Source organism: Nomia melanderi, unplaced genomic scaffold (genome assembly GCF_051020985.1).
Source record: "Nomia melanderi isolate GNS246 unplaced genomic scaffold, iyNomMela1 scaffold0137, whole genome shotgun sequence".
NCBI lineage: Eukaryota > Metazoa > Arthropoda > Insecta > Hymenoptera > Halictidae > Nomia > Nomia melanderi.
Genome location: NW_027475252.1, coordinates 39,788 through 55,981, shown reverse-complemented (window position 1 = coordinate 55,981; position 16,194 = coordinate 39,788). Strand labels below are relative to the sequence as shown.

General features: G+C 15.2%; 2 pseudogenes; both read right to left on the bottom strand.

The window, feature by feature from the left end:
• Positions 1–1,054: 1,054 nt before the first annotated feature.
• Positions 1,055–3,827, bottom strand: LOC143175600 (cytochrome b pseudogene; annotated as a pseudogene).
• A 3,321-nt stretch (positions 3,828–7,148) lies between these two features.
• LOC143175598 (cytochrome c oxidase subunit 2-like) lies at positions 7,149–9,636 on the bottom strand (annotated as a pseudogene).
• Positions 9,637–16,194: the final 6,558 nt, after the last annotated feature.

The following is a 16,194-nucleotide window of genomic DNA, read 5'->3' as shown; positions in this document are numbered from 1 at the left end:
TTATAAGAATAAGTATTATAATAGATAATAATTTTATTTGAATTTAGAATAATTATTTTAGATTTTTTTATATTTATAATTTTATTAATTTTTAATTTAATTAGAATAGCTTTTTTGACATTATTTGAACGTAAATTATTAAGTTTAGTTCAATTTCGGGTTGGGCCAAATAAAGTTGGATTTTTAGGATTCTTACAACCTTTTAGAGATGCAATTAAATTATTAAGTAAAGAATTATTTTTAGTTATAAAAAGAAAGTTTTTGATTTATAGATTTATACCTATTCTAATATTTTTATTTTCTATATTAATTTGATTTATTTATCCAATAAGTTGTTATATGATTTTTTTTGATTATGGTATTTTATTTATGTTAATAATTATTGGGTTAAATGTTTATCCTGTAATATTTAGAGGTTGAATTTCTAATTCAAATTATTCAATGTTAGGTTCTATTCGATCTATTGCTCAATCAGTTTCTTATGAAGTTAGTTTATTTTTAATTTTATTTTCTTTAATTTTATTAATTGAAGATTTTTCATTATATAATTTTTTAAAGTATCAATTATATATATATATATTTATATATATATTTCCTATTTATTTAATGTTTTTAATTAGTATATTAGTTGAATTAAATCGTTCACCTTTTGATTTAATTGAAGGTGAATCTGAATTAGTTTCAGGATTTAATATTGAATATTTTAGAGGTACATTTACATTAATTTTTATGTCTGAATATTTAAGAATTGTTTTTGTTAGAGTAATTATAGTATTGATTTTTTTTGGTGTAGATTTTGTAAGATGAAATTTTGCGTTATTTGTTGATATTCATTTTTTTTTCATTATTTTAATACGTTCAATTTGTCCACGAATTCGATATGATCAATTAATAGATTTATGTTGAAAAAAGTTTTTATTAATTTCTTTATATTATATTTTGTTAAATTTTATATTTAAGGAATTTTTATTAATAATTATTTTTTAAAGTTAATAGATTTATTTAAAATCTATATTATATTTTCAAAATATATGCTTATTTCAAGCTCATTAACTTAGTTATGATAAATAAGTTTATCTCAAAAATAATTTAAAATTGGGGAGGTAAAAAAATAAGAAAAATAGATAATTGAAAATAATTGTGTTAATTGAATATATGGATATTCAATTAATTGTTTACCTAGTCATGTTAGTATAATAAATGATATAATGAATAACCAAAAATTTATTTTATTTAAATAATAATATTTGCATGAATTTATATTATTTTTATTTGATATTGTTAATATAATTAAAATTAAAATTGATAATATTAAAAAAATTACACCTCCTAATTTATTTGGAATGGATCGAAGAATAGCATATGCAAATAAGAAGTATCATTCAGGTTTAATATGTTCAGGAGTAATTATTGGGTTTGCAAGAATAAAATTGTCAGGGTCACTTAGTATGTAAGGAAATTTTATTGTGATTAAAAAAAAAATTGTTAAAATAATTATGTAACCAAATAAATCTTTAATAATAAAATAAGGGTTGAAAGATAATATATAAAGTTTTCTTGTTAATCCTATAGAGTTATGAGAAAATCTTAAATGTAAAAAAAATAAATGTAGAATTACTAATAATAAAATAATTATTGGTAAAATAAAATGAAAAGAATAGAATCGATTTAAAGTAGCGTTATTAATTGAAAATCCACCTCAAATTCATTGAACTAATATTTGTCCTAAGTATGGGATAGCTGATAATAAATTAGTAATTACAGTTGCTCCTCAAAAAGATATTTGTCCTCAAGGTAACACATATCCTAAAAATGCTGTTGCTATTGATAGTAATAAAATAATAATTCCAATTAATCATACTTTTGTAAGTGTGAATGAAAAATAGTAGATTCCTCGGGCGATATGTAAAAATATTGATATAAAAAAGAATGAGGCCCCATTTATATGAGTTAATCGTATAAATCACCCAAGATTAATATTTTTTATAATATGAATAGTTCTATTAAAGGCTAGATTTATATTTGGACAATAATGAAAAGATAAAAATAATCCAGAAATAATTTGAATTATTAAGAATAATCCTAAAATTGATCCTAAATTTCATAAGTAGTTAATACTTATTGGAGTTGGTAGGTTAATTAGTGATAAATTAAGTATTTTTATTAATGGATTAATATTTATAAATTTATAAAAAATTTTATTCTTCATAGATTAATTTTTTATTTTTCGTAATGATTGATTTGTTTTATTAGTCATAGAAATTTTTATTGTTAAAATTAAAATTAATAGTAATAATCTTATTAAATAAAAAATAATTAAAGTATATGGATATTCATAAATTTTGTAAATATTAACATTTTCATTAGTTGAATTAATAATTATTTTTTTATTTTTGCATAAAAGTAAAGTTAAAGAAAATAAAAATAAAAATATAAAATTTATGAAAAGAAAATATTTATCTATTTTATTTTTTTTAGAAATAAATGAATTATTTATTATTCTAACAAAGTATATAAATATAATTAGTATACTTCTAATAATTGTAATAAAAATTATTATTAAATATAAAGATTTTTTTGGTATAAAAATGTAGTTAATTATTATTAAAGTTATTGTATAATAAATTAATGTTATTATAAAATTTATAGGAGGTAAATTATTTTTTGAGATATTATATAATTTTATTCATAGTAATATAATGATTTTTAAAATGATAATTTTTACAAATAGTTCAATTAGCTATAAGAAATAAATTTCTGATTTTAATTTACAAAATTAATATTTTTATATTTAAATTATATAGCTTATCGAATTTATCAAAAAATAGTTTTAAAGAAAATTTTAATTTTGGAGATTAAAGATATTATTTTTAAATAATTTTTTTGAAATTTATTGAATAAATTTATTTTATAAATTAATTTTTTTAGAAGTTTTTAGGGAATTTAATTATATATTATTATTATTTGTTATAATTTTATTAATAATATTAAGATTTAAGAGATTTTTATTAATTTTAATTTGTTTAGAGTTTTTATTAATTTTAATTTTACATTTAATTTTAATATTGTCAGATTTAGATTTAAATGATTGATTATTTTTAGTTGTTTTAATTATAGGTGTTTGTGAGAGTTTAATTGGGCTAGGTTTAATAATTAGAATAATTTTTTTATTTGGGAATCAAAGTGTTAAAGTATTAAATTTAATATGATAATTTATGTAATTTTTATAATAATCTTATTAATTTTTTTTAATAGTAAGTATTTATTAGGAATATTAATATTATTATTTTGTATAATTCCATTTCTTTGTTTTAATCAATTTGTAGAAAATGGGATAATTAATGAAATATTAGGAATAAATTTATATTCTTATATATTATTATCATTAACATTTTTAATTTTTGGATTAATTTTTATTTTTTTTGATGTTAAAAATAATGATTTTTTTTATTTTAAAATATTAATATTGACATTATTAATTTCTTTAATTTTTGTTTTTACTTCAATAAATTTATTAATATTTTATTTTATATTTGAAATTAGGTTAGTTCTTATATTTTTTATTATTATAAAATGAGGGTTAGGTGAAATACGAGAGTTAGCTTCATTTTATTTATTATTTTATACAATATTTTTTTCTTTACCTTTTTTAATTTTTATTTTAGATTTATATTATTTTTATAATATTTTAATGATGTATTACTTTGAAATATTAAAAATTAAATATTTAAATATGTTTATATTTTTATTTTTTATGTTTACATTTTTTGTTAAGATTCCTATATTTATATTCCATTCTTGATTATTGAAAGCTCATGTTGAGGCCCCTGTTATTGGGTCAATAATTTTAGCAGGAATTTTATTAAAATTAGGAATTTATGGTTTAATTCGTTTTATATTAATATTTATAAAAAATTTTATTGAATTTAATGAAATTATTATATATTTTAGAATTTTTGGGTCAATATTAATTAGTATTTTATGTATACGTCAAATTGATATAAAAATTTTAGTGGCTTATTCTTCAGTTGTTCATATAGGATTAACATTAAGAGGGATAATAACATTAATAAATAGTGGGGTTAAAGGTAGTTATATAATAATAATTTCTCATGGTTTATGTTCATCAGGGTTATTTTTTTTAGTAAATTTATGTTATTTATTAAGAAATAGACGATTAATATTAATAAATAAAGGACTAATAAATTTATATCCTAGAATATCTTTAATATGATTTTTATTATGTACTTCAAATTTATCTGCCCCATTATCATTAAATTTAATTAGTGAAATTTTTTTAATTATAAGTTTAGTTAATTGAAATTTTTTAAATTTATTTATTTTAATAATTTTAATATTTTTTAGATTTTTTTATTCACTAAATTTATTTAGATATACTCAACATGGTGAATTTAATTTTTGTAAAATTAATAAATATAGGTTAATAGATTATTTAATTGTTTTATCTCATTGAATTCCTTTAAATTTATTTATTTTTAATTTTTCAATATTTTTATAATTTGATTAATTAAATTTAAGTAGTTTAAAAAAAAATATTGAATTGTGATTTCAAAGATGTAATTGATTACTTTAAATTATTATTATAAAATTTATAGTTTATTTTTTATTTATATTTTTTTCTTCTTTTTTTTTTTTTTTTTTGGATTTTATTTATATTTATTTAAAATTATTTATTTCATAGAATGAGTAATTATTGAAATAAATTCTATAAAATTTAGATTTGTTATTTATATTGATTTTATATCTATAATATATTTAAGTACAGTTATTTTAATTACTGGAATTGTTATATTATATAGTATTGAATATATAGAAAATGATTTGTATATTGAACGTTTTAAATTATTAGTTTTTATTTTTATGATTTCTATATGTTTTATAATTTTGAGACCAAGAATAATTGGTATTATTTTAGGGTGAGATGGGTTAGGATTAATTTCTTATTGTTTAGTAATTTATTATCAAAATAAAAATTCTTATAATTCTGGTATATTAACTGTTTGTTGTAATCGATTAGGAGATGTAGCTTTAATTTTAATTATTTGTATATTGTCATTTTTTGGTTCTTGAAATATTTTTTTTTATCAAGATTTTAAATTAATTTCATTATTTATGTTAATTATGATATTAACGAAAAGTGCACAGTTTCCATTTTCTTTTTGATTACCTGCAGCTATAACTGCACCAACACCTGTTTCTTCATTGGTTCATTCATCAACTTTAGTAACTGCAGGTGTTTATTTATTGATTCGGTATAATAAAATATTTATAGATTTAAATTTTATGAATATTTTAATATTATTAATTTTTAGTTTTACAATATTTATATCTGGTTTAATAGCAAATTTTGAAATAAATTTTAAGAAAGTTATTGCTTTATCAACTTTAAGTCAGTTAAGTTTTATAATAAGTATTTTATTATTAGGAAATGTTGATTTAGGATTTTTTCATTTAATTTGTCATGCTTTATTTAAATCTACAATATTTTTAAGTGTTGGAAGTTTTATTCATATGAATTTGGGTATTCAAGATTTACGTTTTTTTAGAGGTAATTTTTATATTAATCCTTTAAAGAGATTTATATTTATTTTATCAATTTTAAATTTATGTGGATTTCCTTTTATTACTGGGTTTTTTTCTAAAGATTTAATTATAGAAATATTTTATAATTTTAATTTAATTATTTTAATTATAATAATTTTGTATATTTCAATTGTATTAACAGTAAGTTATAGTATTCGTTTATTAAATTGAGTATTAATTTATTATATTAATTATTTTAGATATTTATATGTAAATGAAAGAAGATCAAAATATATAAATTATTCATTTATTTTAATAGGAGGTTTTAGTATTTTTTATGGTAAATATTTTTATAATATATTTATTTATGAAAATTTTAAAATAACATTAAATGATAAATATGTATTATTATTAATATATTTTTTATCTTTAATGTTTTATTTTGAATTTAAAAGTTTAATTTTTTTAAAAAAGAGAGTTTTTGTTAAAATATCAAATTTTATTTTAAGTATATTTTATTCAGAATATTTATTAAAAATTTTTTATGTTTGATTTATTAATAAGATATTTAATTTTGAAATTATGTTTGATAAATCTGTAGATAAGGTTTTTATAATGAATTTAAAGTTTTTGATAAATTTTATAATTAAAAATAATGTTTTAATAAAAATTTATAAAGAAAATGTTGGTGTTGTAAATATATTATTTTATTATTTTATTATTTTTATGTTTTTTTTATTTATATAAATTTTATTGTATTTAAATAGCTTAATTAAGAGTATTATATTGAAAATATAATTGTAATTGTAAAATTTTTAAATATTTATAAATTTTTAAGTAAAATTTTTTTTATACTGAAAATATAATGTTTTTAATAAACTATATAAATTTAGAAATATAAATGATTTATTTTCATTTAAGAATGAATTAGAAGTTCATGAGTTTTATTTCATTAATTGGAATATTTTGTATTCATTTAAATTATTAACATTAATTTACCTCTATTTTGGTTTCAATTAATTAAGATATATTTAAAAATTATTTTAAATTGCAATTTTAATGTTATATTTAAATTTATTAACTAATATCCTAATTTTTTATTTATGTATATATATATATATATAGGAATAAATTTATCCAATAATTAAGTCGAAATTAATTTGTATTATTTTACTTTATATATAGTTGTATAATTTAAATTCATGTTAAATAATTATATGTCCATTCGTATCACAAACTTATAAAGAGGATTAAAATAAATACTAAAAAAATAAATATTCTTAATTTTTTTAAGCTATTTAATGAATTAATAATAGGTAAAATTAAAATAATTTCTATATCAAAAATTAAAAATATTAAAGTAATTAAAAAAAATTGAATAGAAAATGGTAATTGTGGAGGTGTTAATTGATCAAATCCGCATTCAAATGGTTTTATTTTTTCTCGGTCTTTATCATTTTTTAATGATAAAAATTTATTAATAGACAAAATTAGTAATGGAATTAAAATTAAAAATATTACAATAATTAATATTGAAAGTATTATATAAATTAAGTTTTATTTAAATTTTTTAATTGGAAATTAAATGTAGTTTTGTTATACTATTTATATAATTTAATATATTCATCAATAAATTAAAATGTATAAAATTAATCAAATTATATCAACAAAATGTCAATATCATGATGCTAAATCAAAATTTAAATGATGAATTATTGAAAAATGATTTTTTTTTAATCGTAAAGAGCAAATAATTAAGAATATAGTTCCAATAATTACATGAATTCCATGAAATCCTGTAGCTATGAAAAAGATTGACCCAAAAATTCTATCATTAAATGTAAAATTAGATTCTAGATATTCAATATATTGAAGTATTGAAAAATATATTCCTAAATAGATTGTTATATTTAATAATTTTAATGATTTTTTATAGTTATTTTTAATTAAATTATGTCTTCATGTGATTGTTATTCCTGAATAAATTAAAATAATTGAGTTTAGTAATGGAATGTCATATGGATTAAGTATATTAATTATTTTTGGAGGTCATAAATTTCCAATTTCTATTGAAGGTGAAATTGATGAATGTAAAAAAGTTCAAAAAAATGAAATAAAGAAAAATAATTCAGAAATAATAAATAGAATTATTCTAAATTTAATTATATTTATAATATTTAAGGTATGAAATCCTTGAAATGTTCTTTCTCGAATTAGATCTCGTCATCATTGGTATGATGTTAATATTAATGTAAATAAATTTAATAAATTAAGAAGAGAAAAATTTAAGTTAAATCTAATGATATTATTAAATAATAAATTTATTAGATTAAATGATAAAATTAATGGTCAAGGTCTATTTGTTGTTATATGAAATGGATTATTTTTTGAATTTATAATTGTATTAATTTTCATAAATTTAATTAGTTTGTTTCATTAAAATAAAGTAATGATAAAATTGTAAATACATATGATTGAATGAATGCTACAGAAATTTCTAAAATTATTAATAAATTTTGAATAATAATTATTATTGGAATGAATTTAATTGATAAATTTGTTATTGAGGAACCTAATAAAGATAGAAGTAAGTGACCAGCTAATATATTTGCTGATAGTCGAATTGCTAAAGTTCATGGTCGAATAAAGTTTCTGATTGATTCAATTATTACTATAAATCTTATTAATATAGAAGGTGTATTTATAGGTACAAGATGAATTAATATATGTTTTGTATTTTTAATTCAACCAAATATTATAAATCTAATTCATAATCTTAAAGATAAACTTAAATTAATTCTTATATGTCTTGTTGGTGTAAATACGTAAGGTATTAAACTAATTAAATTTATATTTATAATTAAATAGAATAATCTTAAAAATATAATTAAATTATAATGGTTAATTTTTTTTGTTAAAATTTTAAATTCATTTAAGATAAAGTTTATTAATATAATTCATTTAAAATTAAATCGTGAGGGGATAAATCAATAAGATCAATTAAAAATTAAAATAGGTCAAATTATAATGATTCAATTTAGAGAATAATTATTAGATGTTGAAGGATCAAAGATTGAGAATATATTTGTTATCATAATATTTTTGAATAATTATTATCATTTTTTTTTGAAGTTTATTTTTTTTTGAGTTATTTTACTTTTGTAAATAAAATTATTTATTATGAAATGAATTAATATTGTGATGATTGTAAATAAAATAATAATAAAAATTAAAATTAAAGTTCATTTTATAGGTCTTATTTGAGGAATAAAAGAATTTTTAATTATCATTAAGAATATTTTTTTATTATATTTAACTTAAAAGGTTAATTCTTTATTTTTAAGATACTTAATGGATAAAAAAATATTTTTATAAAATAATTTTAAATTGACAATTTAATGTTATTTAATTTAACTAATTCTTTTTAATTTATAAGTTTAATTTATTAATTCAATTAGTAAAGTTTTTTAAATTTGTTCTTTCAATGGTAATTGGTATAAATGAATGGTAAGCTCCACAAATTTCTGAACATTGTCCAAAATATAATCCTGGTCGTAATGAAATTAATGATATTTGATTAATTCGTCCTGGAGTTGCATCTATTTTAATTCCTATTGAAGGAACTGTTCATGAATGAATAACATCTATTGATGTTGTTAATATACGAATTGGAGTATTAAATGGAATGATTAATCGATTATCTACATCTAGTAACCGAAATGAGTTTAATTCTAATAGATTAATTATATATGAATCAATTGAATTATTATTAAATTCTGGATATTCGTAAGATCAGTATCATTGATGTCCAATTGATTTAATTGAAAAAAAAGTTGGATTTCATAATTCATCAATAAAGTAAAGTATTTTTAATGATGGGATAGAAATAATTAATAGTATAATTATTGGAATGATAGTTCAAATTATTTCTAAGTTATGATTTTTAATAAATTTTAAATTAATGAATTTATTTTCTATAATTATAAAATTTATATAAATAATAGATATAGTAATTATTATTAAAATAATTATTGTAAAATTATAAAAATAAATTAGATTATCTATTAATGGTGAATTTGGGTCTGGGAATGAATATATATTTCAATGAGCAATTTTTAATAAAAATTTACATTTTATTTATGGTGTTTAAAACCATTGCACTTAAATCTGCCATATTAAATTAATTTTTTAAAAGAATTATAGGTAATTCATTAAAACAATGTTCTGAAGGGGATAAATTAATTCATTCTAATGATGAAAAGACATATTTTAATAGAATTAATCGTTGTTTAATTAAACTTTCAAGTATAATAAAAATGAAAAAAATTAATCTATTAAATGAAATTAATGATCCAATTGAAGAAATTAAATTTCAACAATAATATGCATCTGGGTAATCAGAGTATCGTCGTGGTATTCTTATTAATCCTAGAAAATGTTGAGGGAAAAATGTTAAATTTACTCCAATAAATATTATAAAAAAATGAATATTTAATAATAAATATTTAATATTTATATATATAAATATATATATGTATATATATATTAAATATTTATATATTTATAGATGTAAATTATTTAGGGAGATTTAATTAATTTAGAAAATAATAATTGTTAATTTAAATATTTAATTAAATATAAGTATTTATATATTACATATTATTATTTTTTTATATAAATATTAATATTTAATATATATATAAATAATATTGTATATATATATATATTAAATATTTATATATTTATAAATGTAAATTATTTAGGGAGATTTAATTAATTTAGAAAATAATAATTGTTAATTTAAATATTTAATTAAATATAAATATTTATATATTATATATTATTAAATATTTATATAATTAATTAATTTAATTAGTTTAATAAATAATTATAAAATTATTATAGATTTATTTTGAGATTATTTATTTTAGTATAAAATATTTTTTTTTTAATATTTTATTTATAAATTTTAAAATAAAAAAAGAAATAATATAATTATCAATTTATTGTAAAATTTTTAATTTTATTTGTAATAATTTATTGGATATGATTTAAATTTATTAATAAACCAGTGGAAACATTAGGAGGTATCACGTTCATCTAAGATTTATATATTCATATTTAGATTTATTAATAATCACACAAATGATCATATGTATCCTATTAATATATCAAATATTTGGTTAATAATATATAATTATTTATTTAATTTTAAAAATTTTATTAAAAAATAATTTATTTAATCTATATTTATTTATTTATATTTAATTGGTTAATTTTTATTAATTTTGATTAATCTGATTTATTTGTTTTTTTTTAATTTAATTTAATATTTTTATTTATTTTTTAATTAATTTATAGGAATAGGCTGGATTAATCTATTTAATAAGATTAATTTGAATTTATAAGAAATTTATTTTAAAATAATTGATATTTATTTATTTTTAGGAGGGGCTACATTTATTTAATATAATTATTTTACGTATTAATTTTTAATTTTAATTTTTTTATTAGTATTTGATAATTTCAATATTTTATTTATGGAAAATTTAATTAATTTAATTATTTTTTATATTTATTTATTTTAGTATAAAGTATTTTTTTTTTAATATTTTATTTATAAATTTTAAAATAAAAAAAAAAATAATATAATTATCAATTTATTGTAAAATTTTTAATTTTATTTGTAATAATTTATTGGATATGATTTAAATTTATTAATAAACCAGTGGAAACATTAGGAGGTATCACGTTCATCTAAGATTTATATATTCATATTTAGATTTATTAATAATCACACAAATGATCATATGTATCCTATTAATATATCAAATATTTGGTTAATAATATATAATTATTTATTTAATTTTAAAAATTTTATTAAAAAATAATTTATTTAATCTATATTTATTTATTCATATTTAATTGGTTAATTTTTATTAATTTTGATTAATCTGATTTATTTGTTTTTTTTAAATTTAATTTAATATTTTTATTTATTTTTTAATTAATTTATAGGAATAGGCTGGATTAATCTATTTAATAAGATTAATTTGAATTTATAAGAAATTTATTTTAAAATAATTGATATTTATTTATTTTTAGGAGGGGCTACATTTATTTAATATAATTATTTTACGTATTAATTTTTAATTTTAATTTTTTTATTAGTATTTGATAATTTCAATATTTTATTTATGGAAAATTTAATTAATTTAATTATTTTTTATATTTATTTATTTTAGTATAAAGTATTTTTTTTTTAATATTTTATTTATAAATTTTAAAATAAAAAAAAAAATAATATAATTATCAATTTATTGTAAAATTTTTAATTTTATTTGTAATAATTTATTGGATATGATTTAAATTTATTAATAAACCAGTGGAAACATTAGGAGGTATCACGTTCATCTAAGATTTATATATTCATATTTAGATTTATTAATAATCACACAAATGATCATATGTATCCTATTAATATATCAAATATTTGGTTAATAATATATAATTATTTATTTAATTTTAAAAATTTTATTAAAAAATAATTTATTTAATCTATATTTATTTATTCATATTTAATTGGTTAATTTTTATTAATTTTGATTAATCTGATTTATTTGTTTTTTTTTAATTTAATTTAATATTTTTATTTATTTTTTAATTAATTTATAGGAATAGGCTGGATTAATCTATTTAATAAGATTAATTTGAATTTATAAGAAATTTATTTTAAAATAATTGATATTTATTTATTTTTAGGAGGGGCTACATTTATTTAATATAATTATTTTACGTATTAATTTTTAATTTTAATTTTTTTATTAGTATTTGATAATTTCAATATTTTATTTATGGAAAATTTAATTAATTTAATTATTTTTTATATTTATTTATTTTAGTATAAAATATTTTTTTTTTAATATTTTATTTATAAATTTTAAAATAAAAAAAAGAAATAATATAATTATCAATTTATTGTAAAATTTTTAATTTTATTTGTAATAATTTATTGGATATGATTTAAATTTATTAATAAACCAGTGGAAACATTAGGAGGTATCACGTTCATCTAAGATTTATATATTCATATTTAGATTTATTAATAATCACACAAATGATCATATGTATCCTATTAATATATCAAATATTTGGTTAATAATATATAATTATTTATTTAATTTTAAAAATTTTATTAAAAAATAATTTATTTAATCTATATTTATTTATTTATATTTAATTGGTTAATTTTTATTAATTTTGATTAATCTGATTTATTTGTTTTTTTTAAATTTAATTTAATATTTTTATTTATTTTTTAATTAATTTATAGGAATAGGCTGGATTAATCTATTTAATAAGATTAATTTGAATTTATAAGAAATTTATTTTAAAATAATTGATATTTATTTATTTTTAGGAGGGGCTACATTTATTTAATATAATTATTTTACGTATTAATTTTTAATTTTAATTTTTTTATTAGTATTTGATAATTTCAATATTTTATTTATGGAAAATTTAATTAATTTAATTATTTTTTATATTTATTTATTTTAGTATAAAATATTTTTTTTTTAATATTTTATTTATAAATTTTAAAATAAAAAAAAAGAAATAATATAATTATCAATTTATTGTAAAATTTTTAATTTTATTTGTAATAATTTATTGGATATGATTTAAATTTATTAATAAACCAGTGGAAACATTAGGAGGTATCACGTTCATCTAAGATTTATATATTCATATTTAGATTTATTAATAATCACACAAATGATCATATGTATCCTATTAATATATCAAATATTTGGTTAATAATATATAATTATTTATTTAATTTTAAAAATTTTATTAAAAAATAATTTATTTAATCTATATTTATTTATTTATATTTAATTGGTTAATTTTTATTAATTTTGATTAATCTGATTTATTTGTTTTTTTTTTAATTTAATTTAATATTTTTATTTATTTTTTAATTAATTTATAGGAATAGGCTGGATTAATCTATTTAATAAGATTAATTTGAATTTATAAGAAATTTATTTTAAAATAATTGATATTTATTTATTTTTAGGAGGGGCTACATTTATTTAATATAATTATTTTACGTATTAATTTTTAATTTTAATTTTTTTATTAGTATTTGATAATTTCAATATTTTATTTATGGAAAATTTAATTAATTTAATTATTTTTTATATTTATTTATTTTAGTATAAAATATTTAGTTAGGAATATATGTATATATATATATATATATAAAAAAATAAAATGAATTTTAATTGAAGAATAAAGTTTAATAGATTGAGTTCTTTCAAATAAAAAATTTTAATTGATAGCATCAATAAGTAAAGAAAAAATTTTACCCAATAACGTTTATAAAAAGTGAAAGAATTTTAGTCGGTAGTTTTAATTTTCAGTGAAAAAATTTTATTGGTAGTAAATTTAATAGATTTAATTTTATTTAGGGAGATTGAATTAAATTTAAAGGATTTATTGCAAATATTTTTTTTTAAAATGAATTTTAATTGAAGAATAAAGTTTAATAGATTGAGTTCTTTCAAATAAAAAATTTTAATTGATAGCATCAATAAGTAAAGAAAAAATTTTACCCAATAACGTTTATAAAAAGTGAAAGAATTTTAGTCGGTAGTTTTAATTTTCAGTGAAAAAATTTTATTGGTAGTAAATTTAATAGATTTAATTTTATTTAGGGAGATTGAATTAAATTTAAAGGATTTATTGCAAATATTTTTTTTTAAAATGAATTTTAATTGAAGAATAAAGTTTAATAGATTGAGTTCTTTCAAATAAAAAATTTTAATTGATAGCATCAATAAGTAAAGAAAAAATTTTACCCAATAACGTTTATAAAAAGTGAAAGAATTTTAGTCGGTAGTTTTAATTTTCAGTGAAAAAATTTTATTGGTAGTAAATTTAATAGATTTAATTTTATTTAGGGAGATTGAATTAAATTTAAAGGATTTATTGCAAATATTTTTTTTTAAAATGAATTTTAATTGAAGAATAAAGTTTAATAGATTGAGTTCTTTCAAATAAAAAATTTTAATTGATAGCATCAATAAGTAAAGAAAAAATTTTACCCAATAACGTTTATAAAAAGTGAAAGAATTTTAGTCGGTAGTTTTAATTTTCAGTGAAAAAATTTTATTGGTAGTAAATTTAATAGATTTAATTTTATTTAGGGAGATTGAATTAAATTTAAAGGATTTATTGCAAATATTTTTTTTTAAAATGAATTTTAATTGAAGAATAAAGTTTAATAGATTGAGTTCTTTCAAATAAAAAATTTTAATTGATAGCATCAATAAGTAAAGAAAAAATTTTACCCAATAACGTTTATAAAAAGTGAAAGAATTTTAGTCGGTAGTTTTAATTTTCAGTGAAAAAATTTTATTGGTAGTAAATTTAATAGATTTAATTTTATTTAGGGAGATTGAATTAAATTTAAAGGATTTATTGCAAATATTTTTTTTTAAAATGAATTTTAATTGAAGAATAAAGTTTAATAGATTGAGTTCTTTTAAATAAAAAATTTTAATTGATAGCATCAATAAGTAAAGAAAAAATTTTACCCAATAACGTTTATAAAAAGTGAAAGAATTTTAGTCGGTAGTTTTAATTTTCAGTGAAAAAATTTTATTGGTAGTAAATTTAATAGATTTAATTTTATTTAGGGAGATTGAATTAAATTTAAAGGATTTATTGCAAATATTTTTTTTTAAAATGAATTTTAATTGAAGAATAAAGTTTAATAGATTGAGTTCTTTCAAATAAAAAATTTTAATTGATAGCATCAATAAGTAAAGAAAAAATTTTACCCAATAACGTTTATAAAAAGTGAAAGAATTTTAGTCGGTAGTTTTAATTTTCAGTGAAAAAATTTTATTGGTAGTAAATTTAATAGATTTAATTTTATTTAGGGAGATTGAATTAAATTTAAAGGATTTATTGCAAATATTTTTTTTTAAAATGAATTTTAATTGAAGAATAAAGTTTAATAGATTGAGTTCTTTCAAATAAAAAATTTTAATTGATAGCATCAATAAGTAAAGAAAAAATTTTACCCAATAACGTTTATAAAAAGTGAAAGAATTTTAGTCGGTAGTTTTAATTTTCAGTGAAAAAATTTTATTGGTAGTAAATTTAATAGATTTAATTTTATTTAGGGAGATTGAATTAAATTTAAAGGATTTATTGCAAATATTTTTTTTTAAAATGAATTTTAATTGAAGAATAAAGTTTAATAGATTGAGTTCTTTCAAATAAAAAATTTTAATTGATAGCATCAATAAGTAAAGAAAAAATTTTACCCAATAACGTTTATAAAAAGTGAAAGAATTTTAGTCGGTAGTTTTAATTTTCAGTGAAAAAATTTTATTGGTAGTAAATTTAATAGATTTAATTTTATTTAGGGAGATTGAATTAAATTTAAAGGATTTATTGCAAATATTTTTTTTTAAAATGAATTTTAATTGAAGAATAAAGTTTAATAGATTGAGTTCTTTCAAATAAAAAATTTTAATTGATAGCATCAATAAGTAAAGAAAAAATTTTACCCAATAACGTTTATAAAAAGTGAAAGAATTTTAGTCGGTAGTTTTAATTTTCAGTGAAAAAATT